This window comes from Hippopotamus amphibius, chromosome 13, assembly GCF_030028045.1.
Source record: "Hippopotamus amphibius kiboko isolate mHipAmp2 chromosome 13, mHipAmp2.hap2, whole genome shotgun sequence".
Taxonomy (NCBI): domain Eukaryota; kingdom Metazoa; phylum Chordata; class Mammalia; order Artiodactyla; family Hippopotamidae; genus Hippopotamus; species Hippopotamus amphibius.
In genome coordinates, this window is record NC_080198.1 from 88,648,908 (window position 1) to 88,663,279 (window position 14,372).

Consider the following 14,372-nt stretch of genomic DNA (forward strand, 5'->3'; position numbering starts at 1 on the left):
CATTAATTTTGAACAGTGGCTCGTGGCTGCCCAGTGTAAAACCAGGGCATCCAAGTTTCTGTACTTCTTTCCTTCTCTGCCCTTTACAGCCCAGCTTCCCTTAGCTACACTATGAGTTCTACAGTGTCAACATTTCCAATGTGTAGGTTCTGTTCTTTAACCATAACTGTTTTTCACGTTTTGTCTCTTGAATCTGAAAGTTGAAAGCTAATAAATAGCATTTACAGTATTTATGTGACTATCATTCACTTCGTTTATCGTACTGTTTATTGAATGACTGGTTTTAGACAGGCTGTATCCTTGAGCCTGCTGCATAGCTGTCATCGTGGGATTTCTTTTCATTACCTTTCTGGGTTATTAGTTCTATTCTTTCTTAGATTCTTTCATGTCCTCTACTTTCCTTTCCTTTTTTATTGTTGGCTGGTGTACATTTTCCAAAAATTTTTACAGAAAATGCATGGGAGATTGATTTCATACATGTCAGAATCCATACATGTCAGAAATGGTTGGTTTGTTTTGTTTTGTTGGTCAGCTTCTACTTAATTAACTTTAAAATAGCTAATGCAGTAACTTTAAATATAAATTACTGTATATGAGTTGAAATTCCTGTCACAAAGGAGTGAGTGGTATTTTAACAGTTTAAACATTTGTCATCTGTACTTGGCATTTTTATTCAATAGGAAGAAGGATTAAAAACATGTAGGGAAGGGTAACTATCAGGAAATTTTTAAAAATTCTGTAGTCTTCTGAGGATGTGTGTAATACAGAAATTTATACAGAAAATTTTTTATTATTTCCTATATATTTTACTTGTTATTTAGACATTTAAAAAATAAGCTCCTTCTATTAATTTCTACTACCTTAAGAAAAGCTGTTTTTTGACATGGTCAGTACCTATTTTTTCTGTTTTGAAAACAAAAAGGTGTGTTTTAATTTATATACAGTATGTTTTATCTATCTTTTTTTTTTTTTTTTTTTTTGCTGTATTAATTCAGACTCATTCATGTTTCTGCAAGGAAGCTCTAGAGTTGTGGTTGTTTCATTTGTTAGGAAATGACTTCTTTGATCCTAATGAACATGTGCAGACTTTGGTGGGCTGTAATATCCTGTTTTAATGTTTATAGTTTTTTAAACTTTGACTTGACTGAACTAAAACCAGCCATTGCATCAGAGAATACATTTCAATTAGAAAGAAACTGGTTGCTGGCTATTATACTTCTGTAATTTTAACATTATTATTTAAATCTTCAAGTTTTGCCTTCTGAAACCAGAGTAGCCGCTTTGAAAATCTACAGAAAGACTCAATAACATTTGAGAACAAATTCCTTCTATTCCCTGATAGAAAATTGGTCACTTCAGCTGGCTCATTAACACATGGCGAGCGCTAAGACCGTTTAATGCACTGTAATTAGGTTCCAGCCCCTAATGCTCTTAATGGTACTGTAATGACCTGAAAGAGTTAACAAGACTCCCAGGGCACCTAAATTATTACTAGAGAATGCCTTGGCTGTTAGGGATAATAGCGCTTGGTTATGAAATAAGCAAGTTCAGAGCTTTTTAAGAAGATTGAAATGCTAGGGCATTTTTAATTTCTCTCTTGGTTAAATTAACCACCTTCTATGACTTAGAGCTTCAGATATTCACCAAACAGATGTTTGAGCCTCCTCAGGACTGCCAACGATGCCTAAGGACCTTATGTCAGGAGAAGTAATCTCATAAGGAGGTAATTTAAGCCTAGAAGCTATGTCAACTTGCAGAGTAATAAAGATTTCCTTTGTTTGGTATTAAATAAATGAAAACTACTGTCTGTTGTCCTGTAATAAATATTGACAGTTCAGTGATGTTAAAGTTTTCAAAAATTGAAAATCAGAAGAGTTATATTGATGTAGATACATTCTGGGATGAATAAATTACATGAGTAATAAGGCAATTATTTTATATGAGGTCGTTAGGACTTTTCCAAAGGCCAGCATTGCACTTGTCCTGAGATTATTAGAATTTATATGTATTTCATACTTGTAGAATTTCAACTTACATTTAAAGAAATTTGAGAGTCAAATAAAGCTATGTAGGTTTCTTTTATTTTCTTTCGAGGCAGGAATAAACACATGAAATCAAATCTATTTGACTTAAATTTTCATGTGCTAAACACTTCTAGTGCCCCTGCAATTATTATTTTAAAAATAAGCCAAATTAATATGGTATTTGATCTCCTTCCTAAAACACAAGTTAATCTAGTCATTTAGGGAAAAAACAGGGCATAGCATAGTAATCTTAGGGAAAATATTCACATTAACCTTTGTCACCAGAAAGAATGGAGTTCCGTTTGCTTTCCTTTGCATTTATTCTTTGGCACAGAAAGGGGCGGGCATGTCACCATTGTCATCCTAAAAGCTCTAACATTTCTGGAACAGTTATTGTATGTCTAGGAACCATGCTAAGTGCTTCTTTTGGAATATCTGTTTAATGTTTACCTAAGTTCAAGCAAGATGTGCTAGTGTTCCCTTTCTTATTAGAATAGGAAACTGAGGCACTGGTGGTTGGGGGAGGGGATTGGTTGGTGACTTCTCTAAAGGCTTACGGAAGCCACTGGAATCCAGTTGGGTTCCAGAGCCCATGCTCTTCGCCCTTGCATCGCATCGCCCCTCAGAAACGTATTTGTGGCCTTGGACAGTATTGCTTTCTGGGAGTGCTAACCACTTGCTCTTAAATGCTTGAGGCATCAATGGGATAATGATGATTAGAAGTCCCAGTCAAAAGATGGCTCTTTTGATCTTCATTCCTTTGATTTCATTAATAGGTGCGGCTTAATAGGCGTGGGTGGGTAGGGATGGGATGTGGGAGGATGCAGTTGAGGAACAGGGACAAATCAAGTGAAATGTACTATAATTAAGAATAGAATTAAATTACTGGGAATCATTTGCCCCTTTTTTGAACCTTGACCTCTTCTAGTGTTTTTTCAGGCTTCAATCGTATTCCTACGATGGGAAGCATAGGGGAGGCCTAAATTCTAAAATCCTCTCTTGTGTGTATTAGCTATCTGACTTTGGAGAAGTCACATAACCTCTTGAAGCTTTCTTCATCTCTAAAGCTGTGGGGTTGATCCTCTAATCAGTAAATGACCCCTAGAGTTTTTCTTCCCTAAATTTTGGTTTTTTTAGGAATATTTCAATCCATTATTTAGACAGGCTAAAGCCTATCTTCTTCTGAAATAGAAAGACCCAAATTATCTTCAGAGTTAGTGCTGAACGAAACACAGTTTAAATTAAAGGATCATGAGATAGATTTCTTGGGGACATTGGCACATTTTTAGGTACTTTAGGGAAGCTGTTAAGTGGTGGAGCAGAAACTTCAGTGAAGTTCTGGCTGAACCAAAGCCTAAGCTTTTAGCCACATGGTTATGTGCTTCCAATTAAAATTAGATTAAAAAACCATTTGGATTTCTATATACAAGGCACCTGGATAGTTTTCATTTTATTGGTCATGTAAAATTTCTTGTGAAATGGTAATAAATATTTATGTTTTGGGAAAGAATTCTACCAAGTCTTTCCCAAGAGGTTTTTCTGATGCAGTACAAATAGGCTTCGGTGTAGAAATGCTTTGTTTGGTTTTAACTTATTTTGAAGTGTATTCATTTCCATTTTTCATGATGTTAGCATATTTTTAGTACAGACATTGATAAGAGTAGAATTTGTGGGAAAGGAGAATAGAGAAGGAAAAGGCAACTAAAATGAAGGATACTATTCATTAGTCTGTGTGCTATTAAGCATAGATATGCAGAACAGTATGGAAAACATGAGAATCTTTTAGGGATCCCAAGTAAGTATAGCTATCAAAACAGTTTTTCTGAGCTGGAATCTCTATTTGTGATGATACAGTGAATATTATGGAACGGAACTATTATTTCTTGTGAATGTTTATAAGATGTCATTAAAAACACATGTTCTCGCTTCCCACAGACTTTGTTCAGAGACTGGTCTCGCACACGTTTATCTCTGTGAGAGCAGCATCTACAGCATTTACAGCATTGAAACGAGAGCTTTGTGCATTTACGTCACTTCCTTTGGTAGCATCCCTCAGCAATGGAAACGCCTCTTTTTTTTTTTTTTAAACTCTCTTTGGACAGAATTTCAAACATGAGCGCACATTTTCTAGTATCTTTTTTCTTTTAAATAATATGGGCAAGGAGATACGGCACTCCATTTGTGTTACTGTCTTTTATCTAAAAATAAAAACAAAAATCCTCGGCTGATGATCTGCTTTCCTCACTTCATGTTGTGGTCTGGTGGAAATAATGCCAGTGAAAGCAGCATTTTCATTTTTTTCCTCTGGATTATTTTCATGGAAGCATAGGTGGTTCTCTGTGTGGGGATGTGGCTGGGAAGTTAGAGATGTGAATGTGTATATAGTTTGATAAATCTCCCTGGGTGATTCTGATGGGTTCCTCCAAGTTGAGAACCATTCTGTTAATCTGTTCTTTGCTGGTTGGATAATCCAGTGTTGGAACTAGAATAAGTGATAACAATTCTGATATACGTTCAGTTAGGAGATGTAATCACCTAATCAAATTTGATGATGTTCTCCGCACACATACTCATATTTAAAGATAGCACAGGTGACCCTTGAACAACGTGGTGGTTAGGGGCGCCAGCCTGGCACAGTCAGAAATCCGCACGTAACTTTACAGGTGGCCCTCCCTACCTGCAGTGCAGGCATCCTGAGATTCAGCCATCCGTGGGTCACTAGTCTTGCAGTACACGTATTGAGACAAATCCATGTATTAGTGGACCTGCACAGTTCAAACCCATGTTGGTCAAGGTTCAACTCTATATTGAAGTTACTCTCTTCCCTTTAAGATCTTGAGCCACTTACTTAACCTTATGGAGCTCCAGTTTCCTAATTGACGCAAAGCAAAAATAAATAATACCTACTTACATGTTTTGGAGCTTCAATGACATACTCTCACTGAGCATTTAAAAGGTTTTTTGTTTTTTTCTGTTTGTTTTTTTGTTTTTGCCAATCTAACAAATGAAAACGGTATTTTGTTTTAATTTTGCATTTTTCTGCTTACTGCTTGGATGGAGCATCTTTTCCATGTACTTGTTGGCTATTTGTATCTTCCCTTCTGTGAATTGTCTATGCATAGTGCCTTCCATTTTTCTATTGAATTGACATTTTTTTTGACATTTGGGAGTTGCTTAGATATTTGGGGTATTAATTCTTTATTATTTAGGTTGCAAATATTTTCTCCTTATCTGCAGAGAAGTTGTGTTGCCTTTTGTCTTACAGACATTTTAAATTTTAAATTCTGATGTATTCCATTTTATCAATCATTTTTATATGACTTTAGCATTTTGATTCTTGTAGGGTAAGAACTTCTTATCCCATAGTTAAAAAGTTGTTTTTCTTTATTTCCTTTCTATTCTTTTGTTTTAATTTTTTTATAATTGGATCTTTAATCCGTGCGGAATTTATTTTTTCCATATAAATAATTTTCTCATCACCTCTTAACAGAAAAATCTTTTCTCTTCCCCCTTTTTTGAAATGTCTCCTTTGTCATATATTGCATTCTTATTTATACAGATAGTCTGCTTCTGGATTTTGTTTGGTGTCAGTGATCTAGTTCTGTGCCAGTTCCACATTATTTTTATTACAACAGCCTCATAATAAAACACATAGAAGGCAAATCCTCCTCCTTTTGTTCTATATTTTCAAAGTTGTTTGGTTTTTTGCTGATGCATATATTCTTTTGGGCAAATTTTTAGAATTAATTGTCAAGGATTTCTGCTGTCTTTAAGCTATTAAATTTCACAGTAATGCTTACAGTATGTTTATATATTTCTCCAATTATTCAGGCTTTCTTGTTTATTTTTTAGTAAATCGATGTAGATTTACTAATGAAGGTCTCATTACATTTTATGTTAGGTTTGTGTCTAGGTATTTAATTTTTCGACTACAGAAGCTTTCAGTTCAGTGTCTGACATGTTATAGGTGCTCTGTAATTTTTTTAAATTGATGAATAAATGTATGCATATATATATTGATAAACAAAAAATGAATGTTTTGAGCAAAGTTTGAAAATATCTTCAAAATAGGTGCATTTTCACTTATTTTAAAGGGAGAAAACATTTGTACTTAAAATTGTGGCATTTTTAACAATTGTAGTTATGTTTCTATAGAGTTACCTGTACATTGCTGAGGACAAGTATTTTTTGGTATTTTTCTTTCTCTTGCATATGCTTTATAGGGTCATGCATATTGCGTGTAATCAGTGTAGTTTGTTCTATTTTATTGCTGAATAGTGTTCCATTGTGTAGATACACCACAGTTTATCCATCCACCTGTTGATAGAAATTTGGGCTTTGAGTTTGGGGCTAATACAAATAAAGCTTCTGTGAACATTCAAATATATAGGTCTTTGTGTGAACATATGTTTTCATTTCTCTTGGGGAAATACCTAGGAATAGGGTTATAGGTCAGTGGGTAAATTATATGCTTAACATTGTTAGAAACCGTCAAACTTTACTAAAGTGACTGTATATACCATTTTGCATTTCCACCAGCAGGTGGTATTTTTTTCCATTTTCTTTTGGCCTCCATTGTTTGTTGTTGTTGTTGTTATTTTATTTATCTTTTTGTGCCTTTGTTTTGGGGGTATACTTTCATTGGATATAGAATTTTGAGTTACAGAGTTTTTTGTTAATTTTTTTCCATTTTCCTTTGGCCTCCATTGTTTGTTGTTGTTATTTTATTTATTTTTTGTAATGTGCAATTTGATATTTTTTGTATTAGTCATCTATTTATAAATATTAATGTATATATGGCGAGTCAACAGTCAGTGTGTTGTTAACCTCGTATATAATATGTTGTTTTTCTTAGACTGTTTTAAAGGTTTTCTCCTTGTTTTTAGAGTTCAGCAATTTTTCTGTGGCATGCTAAGGTGGTCTTTCCTTTATATTTACTCATCCTCCTTAGCATATCCTGAACTTTGTGGATCTGTCAGTTCATATTTTTGCCACATTTGGGAAATTACCATTATATTTTCACATTTTTTTCACCCCATATTTTTTGCCGTTATCCTGAGACTCAGAATAAACATATTCTAGACTACTTTAAAAATTATTATTATGTAAATTTCAGGTGCACAGCGTTATAATCTGACATCTGTATTCACTACAAAGTGATCACCACCACAAAGTCTAGTTGCCATCCTCACCCGTACCATTGACCCCCTTCACTCGCTTCACTCGCCCCTCACCCTCTTGCCCTCTGGTAACCACTGACCTAATCTCTGTATCTATAAGTTTGTTTTTGTTTTATTTGTTTGTTTTTTTAGATTCCACATGTCAGTGAAATTAAACAGTATTTGTCTTTCACCCTCTGACTTAGCGTAATACCTTTGAGGTCCAACCATGTTGTTACAAATGGCAGGATTTCATCCTTTTTTTTTTTTTCCTGAAATTTTTTCATCTTTATTGGAGTATAATTGCTTTACAGTATTGTGTTAGTTTCTGCTGTACAACAAAATGAATCAGCTGTATGTATACATATATCCCCATATCCTCTGCCACTTGAGCCTCCCTCCCACCCTCTCTATCCCACCCCTTCAGGTCTTCACAAAGCATCGAGCTGTGCTCTGCAGCAGCTTCCCAATAGCTATCTGTTTTTTACATTTGGTAGTGTATTTATGTCAGTGCTACTGTCTCACTGCGACCCAGCTTCCCCTTTCCCCGCTGTGTCCTCGCTTCTGTTCTCTATGTCTGCATCTCTATTCCTGCCCTACCACTAGGTTCATCTGTACCATTTTTCTAGATTCTGTATATATGCGTTAGTAGTATTCCATTATGTTTATATACCACATCTTCTTTATCCATTCATCTGTTGATGGACACTTGAGTTGTTTCCATATCTTGGCTATTGTATATAATGCTGCAATGAACATGGGGTGTGTATGTCTCTTCAAATTAGTGTTTTCATATTTTTTGAATAAATACCCAGAAGTGAATTAGCTGGATCATATGGTGGTTCTATTCTTAATTTTTTCAGAAACCTGCATACTGTTTTCCATAGTGCCTGCACCAATTTACAGACCTACCAGCAGTGTACAAGGGCTCCCTTTTCTCTTCATTCTCTCCAACATTTGTTATTTTTTGTCTTTTTCAGAATAGCTATTCTAACATGTGTGAGGTGATATCTCATTGTGGCTTTGATTTGCATTTCCCTGATAATGAGTGGTGTTGAACATCTTTTCACGTGCCTGTTGACCATCTGTATGTCTTCTTTGGAAAAATGTCTATTCAGTTCCTCTGTTGATTTTTGAGTTGGGTTTTTTGTTGTTGAGTTGTTTGAGTTCTTGATATATTTTGGATATTAGCCCATTATCAGATATATGACTAGCAAATATTTTCTCCCATTCAGTAGGTTGCCTTTTCGTTTTGATGATGGTTTCCTTTGCTGCGCAAAAAAAGCTTTTTAGTTTGATGTGGTCCCATTTGTTTATTTTTGCTTTTATTTCCCTTGCCTTTGGAGTCAAATCCACAAAAACATCGTTGAGGCTGATGTTAGTGAGGTTACAGCCTATGTTTTCCTCTAGTTAGTTTAAGGTTTCAGGTGTTATATTCAAGTCTCTCATCCATTTTGAGTTAATTTTTGTATATGCTGTATTTAGACCACTCTTAATTGTCTTGCAGGTCACTGAAACTCTCTTCCTGTCTTTTCAGTCTTTCTTCCTTACTGTTCTTTAGACTCCATAATTTCTGTTGATCAGTCTTCTACTTACCTGAATTTTTTTTGCCACATCCAAGTTCTGCTGTGAAATTCATGATTTTTCATTTCAGATACTCCCTCATTTGTTTTTTGGTTTTTTTTTTTTTGATAGTTTCATAGTTTTTATTCCTCAACTGAGATTTCCACATGTTCATGCATTGTGACCATATTTTCCTGAAAGTCCTTGAATGTATTCATAATAACTACTTTTAAAATCCTTGTTTGTATGGGTCCTCTCAGGATTGATTTCTGTTGATTTCCTTTTGTACCAAGAAGTTATTTATTAATAAGTAAGAGTGTGTTTTTCTTTTTTTTGCTTGTTTTCAGTATCCAATATTATATCAAAAGTTGAGGGGACTGGCTGTGGCTCTTTTTTGGTAGGCAAGAGAGTTATTTAAATTATTTTAAAATATTTAATATTAATTCATTAAAATATTGGTAATATCAATAAATATTTTAAAGATATTTATTACAGAATGTTATGATTTTCTCATGATTAAAATTTAATTTTTTTTTGTTTTTGGTAAATAATTAAAGTTCATTGTGTCTTTGATAAGTCTCCAGAGTAAAAAATGTCATAGGTTAGATATTTCTTTCTCTCTCTCTCTCTCTCTCTCTCATATTGTTCATTTGCTATGTATAAAATGAACCTTATCAACTGAATTTTTTACCTCATTTACATCATTACTATTTGCCTATTTGGCAAAAATACAGTATTAAAGTATGTTTAAGTCTGAAATCTGGGTAAAATAGAAGTCTTGACAGATACCTGTGATTAGAAACTACTCCTGGTGTAAGAGAATTTTTTTTTTTTATAATAAAGATTAGAAACAAAGTTGATTATCAAACCTTTTTTTTTCTTAGTGGATCACAGTTTGCTATATTCAGTTACATTTTAGAAACAAGTGAATTGGTTTATACTGAGAAGAAATTTGATTACCTGCTGAAAGGCACACAGTATCCCTAATAAAAGGAAAAGATAAGTCATAAACATCGCTTTTACAAATTAGTGAAAAGTGTTATGATCCTCTCACGTCTACAGAGATAAAGTGGTAGGTTTTGACTGAGATATTTTAGCTTAATTTCTTTGCTTTCATAAATTTCTAAATCAAAATTAGTTAAGGCAAACTAAATTAAAATGGAGAGCTCTGGATTTTGAAAAACCAAATTGAGCTTTAAAATTTGTTACATGCATCATGATTTTCTGTTTTGCTTTTTACGTAGCATTTAATAAAGAAATTTATAACATTTCCAGTGGATTTATATAGAACTATGTTTCTATATAAATCATATTTTTAGTTTTAATATAAAAATTCCCTTAAGGAGACTGTATATAATCTTTATTAATTAAACTCTCAAATTTGGAAACAGCTCTTTTATAAAGTAAATCATGTTGGCCGTACACTGTCAGAAGTTATGACACCTTTTATGAAACTTTAAAAAATTAAGGTAATATATATTTAGGTGACTGCTTTTAGTTGTATTATAATTTAAGTTGCTACTTAATGTTACAGACTAGTTCTTTTTAGCTCTGTGATACTTTAAATTTTATGTAAGTGATCTGTACTGGTTTTTGTTGTTCTTAATTTTTTCTTTCATTGGTAATTCATCTCAGTTCTGCTTTCTAAAAATATCCAAACTGACCATTTGTCACCACCTCCATACGTATCACCTCATATTGGATTCCCTGCTTCCACTTCTTCCTCTCCAGAATCTTTTCCCTGCACTGCAGCTAGAAGTCTTCCTAAAACACATACTCCTCTGCCCAGAATCCTGTAGTGGCTTCTCATCGCAGTGTCAAGTCCATAGTCTGGCCCTTAGAGTCCAATGTGACTGCTTCTCTCATCTCAGCTCCTGACACTCTTACTTCACGCTGCTCCAAGCACAGGGCTTTCTTAACTGTCTTCCTCAGACATTTGACACACACTCACACCTCAGAATATTGGCGCTTAGTCTTCCTCCCAGGACTCCTCTTAGGGTACTTGAAGGAGTTGGTCCCACACTTCATCTAAGAATTTACTAAAATACTTTCTGTCAGAGGCTGTCCCTGACCTCATCTCTAAAATCCTCTTCCCCACCTCATTTGCTGAGCAAGCTACATGTGTAATTGTAAATTTTTACATCTTTGTCTCATCTTTAACTTACCCAGGCCTACTTTGACAGCAGATATTTTTAGCAATCTCTTTTTATTGAATTATTTAAAAAACGTTCAAATTAATTTTATATAAACAAAATCTCATTTTTTGTACTGATAAAGTCGCTGCCTTATATAATATGTTATTAAATCTCATAATTATAACAACAGATACAGTTGCATGAATGTTTTTGGAATAAACATACCTGATGCTTGCTAAAGCTAAAACGTAGCTGGTGGGAGCAAAGTTCGGGCTTCTTTCTAGAGTTGTCTACCAGACTCAGCGGACAGGCCACTGTGGACATCAGGCAGAATATTTACGGAAGTGGAGAGTCTTTGTTAATTGTCCAGGGAGTTGATCAAGTAGATCTTGATTAAGAGAGCTTTAGTTGTAGTTAAACACAGAAACTGAAATAAGCTTACCTTAATTATATAAAAGAGCCCTTCTAGATTATTCTAACTTTTATTGTTGCATTAGTTCATCTTGAAAATAAATTATATAATTATCTCTAATAGGAACTTTCATATAAAATTAATTCCAAGAGTGGAAATAAATGACTACTAGAGAATCTATGCTTTTCTTAAAATAATGTATATTGTAAAAAATATATCTAATGAAAAAATTCTGGACTTAGAAAATAGTGATGGTTGTGCAACATTGTAGATGTACTTAATGACACGGAATCAAATACTTAAAAATGGTAAATTTTATGTTACGTATATTTTACCACAATAAAACCAAAATAAAAATACATCTACACATAAAAAATAATATAAATAAACCTGTGACAAATTATTAATGTGCGATATAAAATAAAAGTCAGAATTCATGGAATTAGAGGACTTGTATGTGTATAACACTAGTTCTGCCATGAATGAGTTGGAAACATTTTGACAAATCTTACATTTGCCTAGCTGTAGTTTTCTTATGTTTAATGTGAATTTTCTTACTCTTCACAACTCTCAGGAGTTTTATGAGGAACAAATGAGGTTATTTATATAAAAATCTTTTATGAACTGTGGAAGTCAGTTTATAGACTTCAGGTGGAATTTTTCATATTTTTGGAAGAGTAATTCATTGAACTGACAGTTGCTATTGCATGTAAGGTTTTGGCTTGAGGCATTTGCTGTTGAGGTTTTAAAAATGTTAAAATTGCTTATTTAAAATGCTTATTTTTTTGTGAAAATGCAGCTGTTTTTTCCCCCAGGGCATAATTAATTGCGAATGGAGAAGTTTGGCTTATATTTGGAGAGTTGCACTTCTTATTGGCATTATTACATGTTCAGGTTTCTTATTATTGATGCCCTTTCTTAACAGGTTCCCTTTATAACTTCCGAAGGGAAAACCTTGCAAGCTGAGATAGTTACTGGACAACGTGGCTTTTCCTTTCTTATTTGAAATCAGTGTTTTAAAAGGCAATTATCAAAAAAAAAAAGTTTTATGCAGTGGGACAGGAAATGATAGATTGGGCAAGTATAATGATACCGTAAATCAGCTTTAAGTAACAGAAAATTATTTATTTTGGACATTGATTATAGTGCGCTTCTGGTTGCTCACTGTCAGTGGACTAGAAGATATTTTTTTCCTCTGAGTGAGAAAACAGTGAGTTGGAGGAACTCAGTTAATTTACAGAAAAAAAAATTTTTTTTTTGCAAAAATAGTGATAGGATGTAGGAAAATGGTCAATAGAAAGCTCACTTTGGAAAGAAGCTCTTTTTAGAAGATAAAGAGGAAAAATAATCAGAATTTAGTTAGGTGAAATTTTTATTGAATGTTCCATTTGGGGCATAACAAAGAACTCTGTACCTAGGATACAATGTATAATACTAAAAAGATGTGATCTTAATCTTTAGAATTCACTGTTTTAAAACATCTTCCATCACTTACTTAGCCTGTGTTCAGTTTCGAGTGATTCTTTTCCCGCTTGCTTAGTTGTAACATTTCTGCAATTCGCTCCAGAATTACTTTAGATAGATGTGTGGCCCACTGACATATTTTAAATTTTTAATTTGAGTGCCTTTAGGCAGCATACTCAGTCTTTTGCTTGCCAGAGTCTCTGCTGTTCCTGTAGTCTCTGCCTTACCACACTTACTTCACTTATGTGAAACATGTGGCCTTTGGAGACATATGTCACTCTTGTTAAACCTTTACAAAACAGGCACAAGGCAAGGATAAAAAGGAAAAGGATAATTCCTTTCTGTTCAACCCATGCCTGCAAAATGCTTACCTTTTCCTGTCATGCCTAGTGAGTGGGGATTCTCACAAGGCTTGGATGAGCATGTCTGAAACCAAGTGATCTTTAAATTATCCCCATGCATGGTGTCATCTCCTCGATTTAATTATAGCTTTCTAATTTTTCAAGTGCTACTAAGGCTGTTTGTCATTTGCCATAATATACTGTAAATGAAAGACTATGCTAGGGGCTTCGCTGGTGGCACAGTGGTTAAGAATCTGCCTGCCAATGCAGGGGACATGGGTTCGATCCCTGCTCCAGGAAGATCCCACAGGCCGTGGAGCAACTAAGCCCAGGTACCACAACTACTGAGCCTGGGCTCTAGAGCCCGTGAGCCACAACTGTTGAGCCTACGTGCCACAGCTACTGAAGCCCGCATACCTAGAGCCTGTGCTCCGCAACAAGAGAAGCCACCACAATGAGAAGCCCACACACTACAACAAAGAGCAGTCCCTGCTCACAGCAACTAAAAAAAACAAAACAAAAACAACAAAAAAAGGACTATGCTAAATTTCCCTTAAGCCACAGTCTAGTGGAGAATAAAACTTCTAGTTTTATCTAGTTATTTCTCATACGTTTTGAATTGACATTTTTGGAAATAATACATTCCTTGCGGACCTCTTTTGGGGGAGGGGTCTATTACTAATACAGTAATATTTCCAATTATATTTAAATGAATATCCTCAAAATGTAGTGGTTACAGTGTTTACATGGTAATAAAACTTAAAATCCTATAGATCATTACTAACTTGAAATGAAAAACTCTGAACCATCCAGGTACCACTCTGTTTAAAATTGCCCTGACCACACTCCCTATCTTCCTTACTCTGATTTATTTTTCTTCAGCAGACATCTCACCACTTAAATGTGTCTTTGTTGCTTTATTTGTTATCTCTCTCTTCCTAACATGTAAGCATGGAAGCAGGGACTTGTTTCTGATTACTGTTTTATTTCACTGCTTACAACAGTGTCTGATACGTAATGAGAAACTTACTAAATATTTGGTGTAGGAGTGCATGAAACCCTTCTCATCCAGCTGTAGTGTGTTCTCTTCTGGGTACTGCCTTCTGCATTCTACTATCAGCATCCTTTAGCTTAGCACATATAAAACATAGATCCTGATGTTGGAACTCGCTTCTCTAAGTCTCCCCCATTGTCCTCAAAATGACATCAGTCCTTAAGTATATCTCAGTCTTCTCACTTTGATACACTTTGTTGTCTGTCTGCCTGGTTTTCTG

The 14,372-nt window shown here is 34.5% G+C and overlaps 1 protein-coding gene across 10 annotated transcripts in view; it reads left to right on the forward strand.

Moving 5' to 3' along the window:
- The window catches only part of PPA2 (inorganic pyrophosphatase 2), a 96,690-nt gene that overhangs the window by 58,750 nt on the left and 23,568 nt on the right, over positions 1-14,372 (forward strand). The window lies entirely within an intron of this gene.